Consider the following 9167-nt stretch of genomic DNA (forward strand, 5'->3'; position numbering starts at 1 on the left):
AAGATTTATTCAAGCTATTTTACCATGAAGAATAACTAGCTTAAAGTCTTAAACAAGAATTATGCAACAATAATCGACCAGACAAGTGATTGCAAAAACGAATTCCTTTAGACATTTCATCAAACAGTTGGTGGGCATACCAAATCAAATGACAAATAAAGCATATACCGATCATTTAATCACTAAAAATGAACAATAAGATATACAATATAACTAAAACAAGTGAATTTACACACATGTATTACGACTAAAGTTTCTTTACGTATACAATTACATTAATATTGATGCATTTAACACTACATATATGCAATATAACTAAAAATTATTCAGTATTGCATACATGTAATGCATCAACACTGCATATACATGTATTACAACATCACTTCATATATTGACTGCATTAGCACTACATACACATGTATTACATCAACAATACATATATGTAATACTTCGCAAATCATGTAATTAACATTATGCATAGTTGATAGATTTTATGCAAAACCGTGTACAAATTAACATTCACATACGCTATGTTGTTATTCGATTAAAGAAAAAAAAACAAAAACAGATCCAATCGAACATGATAGCCTCTGTTTTGCTCAATCGTGTGTATAGTATGCTAATCGATGAGATAATGTTTGAATTGAAGATTACAATTGTTTACCTGCTATTATTCTTCTAATTTGTGCTTGATATTGAAGCAAATTTGGACGAATTTGACGATATGAAGAAACCCTAGTTATCAGTGTTGAAGCAGGGATGAATATATGGATTATGTATGACGGAAGAGAGAACGATGATTTAGAATTTTGGTTAATTCCAGTTTTACCCTGCCTCATTGAAAAACCCAGCATTTTTTATTTTTTTCCATACTTTCTTTTCTAGCCATTCATCTATTAAAAGCAATGGTGTTGAGAGGGGTTCTCTAGTTCTCTCTTTAAATGGAGTTTTCTCTAGATCCCACCCCCTACAATATATATATATATATATATATATATATATATATATATATATAGGGAGAGGATCATGAGAAAACTCTATTTTTTGGAGAGAACTAGAGAACTAATAATAAAGTATTTTTACTTTAATTAAAAAAAATAATTTTAAAATTTTTTTTTCTTTCATCCTTCTTGTATGTTGTTATTATTCACCACAAAAAAATATAAAAAAAAATAAAAAAATTAACGTTGTAATGCATATATGCAATACATCGACTTTTTTTATAGTGCAATAGTGTGCATTTTGATATTTGAAATAGTGTTTAATAGCATATATATAGTTGTTTGTATTGTATATTTTCAATAGTATTATATTATATACAAAAATTAAAAAAAATCGATATAGTGCATCTGCCACTACAAAAAAAGGCCATTTAGTGGCACACACTTTTAATGACATATAGCTTTTGTGCCACTAATTTAGGTTTTTAGTAGCACTTTGCGTATGCCATCTTTTCCATAACATATTTTAGTGGCATTAAGTTTTAGTGCCACTAATTTATGATTTTAGTGGCACTTTGTGTATGCCACTAAATATCTAGTGTCATGCGTTTTTAATGGCATTTATCTTTTGTGCCACTAATTTAGTTTTTTAAAGGCACTTTGTGTATGTCATCTTTGCTTGTAACACATTTTAGTGACATTAAGTTTTAGTGCCACTAATTTATGAATTTAGTGGCACTTTGCGTATGCCGTTTTTAGTGACATTTAGCTTTTGTGCAACTAATTTAGGTTTTAATGACACTTTGCGTAAACCATATATGCTTATAACACATTTTTAGTGGCATTAAGATTAGTGCCATTGCTATTTTATTTGAATGACACTTATCGTATACCATTAAAAATCTAGTGTCACACGTTTATATTGACATTTAACGTTTATGCCACTAATTATTGGCCTAATCTGATTAAAACTTTTCTAACACTATTTAACCCGGCCTAATTAGTTTCGATTATTTTAGACCCCTGCGATAGTTTGGGCCACATCTATCTATCTATCTATCTATTATCCACGAAGCACATTCATCGAACAAGTCTTCATCCCAATCCAACTAATAGAGCCAGCGACAATAATCATACAATCTGGAGGTCTTCATTGATACAGATCCCCAAATTAGGGCTTATCTCTCAGACGCATTCAGGTTCGTTCTCATCCAAATCTGTATTTATTCAGATAAACTGATAAACGACAATCAATCAATCTCTCAATTTTTGATCGTCGATCAATTAGCACTCATTTCTAGAATTTTCTCTCTTCTCCTCTAACAGGTAATCAATTCATATATTAGGTTTTCAGTTTCAATCCAAATTAGAACCTGTAATTGATAAGTTTTTGATCGGTACGAACAACTTAATAATTAGTGTCGTTTAGCGGTTCGATCGATCAATCTCATGGCGATTGTTGAGAATGGTGTTATTGTGAATGTTAATGGAGATCACGAGGAATTAAGTTTTAAGAAGGAGATTTGGAATTCGTTTTTGTTTATGTGATTGATTCGGTTATGTAGATTAGTGTGTTTCAGTTGTTGTGATTTGTATGTTGAGTTTTGCAATTAGGTTCATTGAAGGAACACTCGTATGATTGAAGCCTTCCTATTGAAGCAATTTTGGCACAACAAACTAAGAACGACAATAGAGTGGATGTAACTCAATATAAAAAACTTGTTACCGGTCGTTTGCTAAATTTTCTCATGAAGAGGTATTATTTAAGCTATTTTTTTAATCAAATTATTTTAGCTATTTTTTAATCAAATTATTTTAGCTCTGCTCGTTTCGTTCTCTATTTGTATGATTAGTTGTGTTAAAATTGGACACGTCTATGACGTTTATGTTGAATGTATGTGGCTCATTTGTCAAAGGTGTTGTCAGTGATTAAAATCATACTCTGATATGGTTTTTGACTTGTGAAGCAGTTGTTGCAGTACCATGTGTAAATTTCATTTGCTGATTCAATTTCCCTGTCTTAATTCTTAAAGCTTCATGTATTAACTATAAAACAGTAATATAAGGATTAGGGTTAACCCTTTTTAGTTAAATCCTGCATTGTTTTATGTTTTGTATTTGTATTTGTATTTGTACTTGTGCATATTCCTTTTAAAACTTAAATCTAAACATTTAAAATTTAATGTTTGTATTAATGGTGATTTAATTATCTTTTTATTGTTTAGGTGCTTGTGATGGTATTTTGGAGCTTTTAGTTTTAAAATTTAATGTTTGTATTAATAGTGATTTAATTATATTTTTATTGTTTAGGTGCTTTTGATGGTGTTTTGGAGCTTTTAGTGCAAGCGGGCTAATGTCTTCATGAGGCTGTAAGAAGAACACAAGAAATGTTTCAAACTTTTATATTGCCGCCTGCCTTGAGAGGTATAAACGAACAGGTTTTATATATATCTGAAAATTATATAGCTATAGGGGTGCTCAGTTGCTCATTAACCGTGAAACCAGCCTGTCGTTTTTTCTCTAGACTTTTGGTCTTTCGGTCAGTTGGTTTCAAATTATAGTAAGGCCCAATAAAGCCAAACCGTGGAACCAAACCAGAACCAAACCCAACCATTTGTAATGGTTTGGTTTGGTTAGTTTTTAATTTTGAATGGTTAAGTTTCGATTCCCGATAATCAAAAACCGTTATTAATGGTTTGGCTCACGGTTTGATCTAAAGCCATAAAAACGGACCATCATGGTTTCACATCTTAAATATTGCCATTTTGGACAATTGTGTTCAAAAGAGAACATATAAGCTAAATTAAATATTTGTTCTCAGAAACTATTCAAATGGAGCAAAAACGTATATGCAAGTAATCTGTTTATACATTTAATCATTTCAACCCCATCTTTTACGTCTCATTATTTTTATATAAGCTTAGGCTTTGCTTATAGATTCTGTTAATCTATTAACATCAATGGATATGAATTTTTTAAACTTCTTCCAATTCATGTATTAAATGTTTTATGTTTCTCAACGACTACTTATACCTGAATATTATCCACTTTTGCCTTTTCCGCAGTATTTTTTTTTATGTGTGTTCTGTTATGTTTTCGGTTTACTAAAAACAAACTGTTTATGCAATTAATAGACCTAATATTTGTCTGATAGGAACATTTGCGTGGAAATTTTTGATAGGAACATTTGCGAGGCAAGTTGATTCTTCTGCCAAAATGGGAAATTTTTGGACTGGTATGATGAACAGATGTTTGCTTCAGAAACACAACATCATATGAATGAACTGATGTTTGCCAAAGAGCTAGGATTAGGTAAGAATTAATTAACGTCAGCAGGTGGGTTTTAATTCATTAATTGGTTTATGTCACTGTATTTTGATTATTTTTCTTTTTAAAAAATACGTAGGAGACCGATGTTCATGAAGGTAGGCGATCATACCATGGGTGGTCTTGTCCCGGTGTCATTCTCGCTCCCCTCGCCATCTTTTCAGGTTCTAGAAGTCGTCGTCGGTCGAGGGAACCGGCTTGGTTCTGTGCATCTCTCTAACTGGATTGATCAAACTGCTATTCTTTATAGGTAATTTCTCTACTCCCCATTGATGATTGCAAATTTAATATGGTCTAAGGTCGATTGTGGATTTTCTTATTTCACTGCAAGAAATATAGTGTAGCCGAAGTTGTAGCATTTAGCATTCAGGTCATTAATTGTTTCAACTTGATGATACTAACTGCAGTGAAATTATGTTTTAGTTCATAGTGTAGAGGGGTTCTTAGATAATTGTTTAAAAGCCATAGCGCTAGTTTGATTTACACTTTTACCTACATTTTGTCAAGGGTTGCTTTGTACTTTAGATTTATTGTAAACACATTGGGTAAAACTGTTTGAAAGGTTGCAAATGGTTAATTTTGGATTCAATTTTGATATTGTAAGTAGACGTTGCAAAATTTTAAACAGTATCGAGCCCCGCCGCATCACGCGAGTTTTTTTATAAGTGTGTGTTTATATATATTATGTGTATATATGTGTATTATAAAAATGCTAGTCTTGTTTAGGCTCGCGAGCAGGCTAGAGTCGACAAGTGATGCTCGGGCCCGTTTATTAAACGAGCTTCCTTTTAGGACCAGGCTCGTTTAGGCTTGGCTCGATCGAGCTTTTTCACGAGACAATCTCGAGTAGCTCTCGAGCGAATCGACTTATTTGCATCCCTAAACAAGGCTACTGATGATATGGTTGATATCAATAGGTAACGATTATCCGTTTTAGGTTAATTATTAAGTCGGTTAGACAAATTGTCCATATTGTTTGCATATTGAAAAGTCTATTTTTTTTACTAGGTACCTCGCATGAATATTGAAGATGTGAAAGAGGTTAAAGAGCGTGAAGTTTTCAGTTTTTATTCAAATATTTATTACTTTCCTTTTTATGTTTAATATTTTGACTTGATTTGAGAGTTATTAGACATTTGATATTTGTTTGGAATGTAATCAAGCTTTTAATTGGTTGTGAAGATATTAGAATTTCTATATTTTATTATATTTGTGGTGGCAAACAAAATAAATGCAGCCAAAAACTCAAACGTCTGTAGTGATAGACTAAGAAAGTGCCAATAAAAGGCTAAATGTTGTAGTGGCAGCACAAAAAAGTGCCACTAAAGGTCCAAATGTTTGTAGTGGCAGACGAAACAAAGTGCCAATAAAGTCCAAAGACTGATGAAAAAAAGTGCCACTAAAAGTACGAAGGTTTGTTGTGGTGGATAAAAAAGTGCCACTAAAAGTTCAAAATATTTTTAACGGCAGATGGAAAGAGTGCCGCTAAAAGCCCAAGAGTTTTAGTGGCAGACGAAAAAGTGACACTAAAAGGCTTTAGTGGTAGCGCTTCTGGTGACACTTTTTGTGTGTGCCACTCATTCCATCAATGTTCTTTAGTGGCACTTTTTGGGTTTGTTGTGACACTTTTTGTATGCCACTAAATGGCTTTTTATTTGTAGTGTGTGCATTAGTGTTGTATTACATATATGCAATAATGTGTTTTGCATACAATTATTAGTGTTGTGTGTTGTATTATATGCAATAAAACATTATTTTATATATATAATACACATTATGCACATACGCATTACATCGACGTTTTTTTTATGAACAATATCATCTTGATAGAAGAAGAAAAGAAAAAAAATCACAAAATAATTTTTTTAAAAATAGTTAAAAATAATTCTTTACTAGTTCTTTAGTTTTCTTTTTAAAAGGAGTTCTCTCTAGATCTCACATCTCTCTCTCTCTCTCTCTCTCTCTATATATATATATATATATATATTGAAAAGTAATAAAACTCACATTTTTTTGTATAAAAGTGAGTTAAAGTATGAGCTTTATATTATCATATTTTGGTTTTGGTATTATTATTATTATTATTATTATTATTATATTTTTCATACTGTTTTATACTCAATACTGTTTTTTTACATAATATATTAGGGATACCTAAAAATTTGATTTGAAGATAATAACAAAACAAAACTTAGAAAAAATAAATTAAGTAAAAACACTAAAAATTAGAACCAAGATCTTTAAAGTTTTCTTTGCTTTTCTTTGTTCAATATCATTTTCATCCTTATATTTCAATAACGCAAAGATGCCATGTGTTTGTTATTACCACTATTTCTTTTAAAAAAATGAATAGGGTGTTTAATTTTTTTCTCGACATTCCAGTATAACTTTTATAGAAAACCGAGTCGTATTTAAGCAAGAGTATTACTTTTGGTAACGTGAGCTATATGTGTGTCGGCACTGTTCCGGTACTATGGCGAACCGAGCGCATTCCGATCGAACAACATTGGTACTTGTATTGGTTTTATTGGAACAGGTATCAGATTCGTTTTTATAGCTTTCATAACCATGTTTATTTTTTTTCCTTTTTGACATTACAATACAAATATTATTGCGACGGAGTAGTATTGAAAATAAAGTATTTTTTTATATCATAAGCTTTACGAGTGCAATATCATATCGGTATCGATGGCGAAGTGAACTACGTCTGACTTGATACCATTGGTACCATAATTAGTATTAGTCCAATTTAAGTTTCTAGGCCGCTTAATATATGAAAATAGTTTGAAGAAAACCATAAAAGAACATATAGCAATAAAAACAACAAAGATAAAAAACAAATATATAATAATAACACCTTTTTTTATCGGTTCTTCTGTTAATTAATTAGAAAAAAAATTAATATACAGTGTTCAAAAAAATATTTGAATACTATTGAGAAAACGAGATGCAAAACAAGGAGTTTTATTACTTTTCAATATATAAAAATATTTTGTATATCTTCTAAAAGTTATAATTGAAATTATTCTCAGCCATTAATATGGTGATTAAGAAAGAGAAAATAACTTATTTTAATAAATAGTTTTAAAATCATCCATTTTAATAAATATTTTTCCTTCCAATCTGTTTTGATAAAAAAACTCCTTTATAATTAGGACTTAATTAGACAAGATAGTTGGATTATGTTATGTACTTTCTTTTTATATTTTTTATGTTTAGGCCAATGTTTATCTCAATGATTTCAAAACTTCAAAACTAAACTAAACCCCAAAAAAAAAGTCGTCATCATCATCATCGTCGTACTCAGTATATCCCACCAATAGCAATGCTATGATAGGGTCTGAGGAGGGTAAGATGTAGACAGCCTTACCTCTATCCCATAGGGATATAGAGACTGCTTCCGGTGAGACCCCCGGCTCGATAGTAGTTTTGCATCAAGCCTTGGACATAAGGCACATAGCACTCAATCATCGGGACACCGGCTGATTGGTGCATGTGCCCTTATCTTTCGGCTATCAACGCCACCACATGATGCCTGATTAACCTTCCGCCACTTTTAACGTTATTTTCATGAGATTAGTAAAATAATGTCAAAATTAGTGCAATTTTACTTTTGCCCACCTGAGGGTTCACACATATATACATTATATGCGCACACCGCAAGCAGGGCGTACAAAAACAACATTATCATTATCAGTATTGGCGGAGATACATGACACTGGTACATAGCACCGTAAAAACGACAATTGCTGGACAAAACCGTACAAAAACAACATTATCATTATCAGTATTGGCGGAGATACATGACACTGGTACATAGCACCGACTCGTTCACAAACTGAATCAAATGAGTATTTTCCGAACGAGCCATTAGGACAGCGGTAGTTACAATGAATCACAGAAAAATATATATAATATAGTTAACTCACGAAAAGGAAAATATTATTCCATTGGAAAACAAACTTATTTTGCTACAAAAGATTTAATCTACTATGAGAATAAATAACTAAAGCAGGAAATAAGATAAATCATTAATATCAATCAACTAAAACTTATTTCAGCTATTCTGCATCCTGATCATGCAAATTATATTTCTTCGTCACCTCATCTTTCTTCCTGTAACGGTGTTCTTTTGTGTCCCCTAAAGAACTTATTACATTAGAGCGAAAGTTCCTCCTATTCATCTGCTCGTCCTCCTCCTTCTTCTTTGCTTCTCGCCTCTTTCTCTCCTCGTTATCAGAGGTGCTATTGCTGTGGAAAGAACGACACGTTATTGCGACGGTTGGAGGGAACATGACAATGGATCTGGTTAGGAGGTTGGAATGCTTCACAACAAATGAAGAAGCCATGGGGGAAAATAATGATTTGGATCAAGTCTGAAAACAATTATATATATGCAAGATTTTGTTGAGTTTCTTGCGGGAAGAGTTATATAAATTTGAATTTTGATTTTTATATTTTAAACAAGTATAGATAACATTTAACCACTTTCTTTTAGAATTTGATTATTATTATTATTATTATTATTATTATACTAGGTTGGAAACTCATGCTTAGCTATTAGTTTTGTAGTTTGTTTAGAATAAAGAAGCGCGTTAACTTTTAGTGTAAGTGTTTTGAAACCTGGCCTGTCCTACCGGTTGGACCGGTCTAACCGGGACTTGGTTTTTGAACCGGCCCAGGTCAGGGTATTTTACCCATTTTTTAAAAACATGACCGGGTTTTGTGGGTGGCGGTTGGCCGGACCCGGTGACCCGACGAGTTAACCGGTAAGAACCATTTTTTAATTAAATCTAAAGTGAAATGTGCCAATCAGGATTTGAACTTGGGTCATTTCCGAGATGGAAACTTTAATAATTACTCATGAGCCAACCAACTAAGCTTCATTGATGTCTTTAT

At 31.9% G+C, this 9167-nt stretch overlaps 1 long non-coding RNA gene across 3 annotated transcripts; it reads left to right on the forward strand.

Annotated features, from left to right (window-relative positions):
- The first annotated feature begins 2420 nt into the window (after positions 1-2420).
- Positions 2421-5828, forward strand: LOC143630530 (uncharacterized). Of its 3 annotated transcripts, none has more exons than XR_013153182.1 (4): positions 2421-3379; positions 4123-4253; positions 4348-4518; positions 5277-5828. It is a non-coding gene; the product is annotated as an uncharacterized LOC143630530 (long non-coding RNA). The 3 variants fall into 3 exon arrangements; XR_013153181.1 differs by having other exon boundaries at positions 2421-2697; positions 3252-4253; XR_013153180.1 differs by having other exon boundaries at positions 2421-4253.
- Positions 5829-9167: the final 3339 nt, after the last annotated feature.

This window comes from Bidens hawaiensis, unplaced genomic scaffold (genome assembly GCF_021521415.1).
Source record: "Bidens hawaiensis isolate Kalapana, Puna unplaced genomic scaffold, B.hawaiensis_p1.1 tig00005681_1, whole genome shotgun sequence".
NCBI classification, from domain to species: Eukaryota; Viridiplantae; Streptophyta; class Magnoliopsida; order Asterales; family Asteraceae; genus Bidens; species Bidens hawaiensis.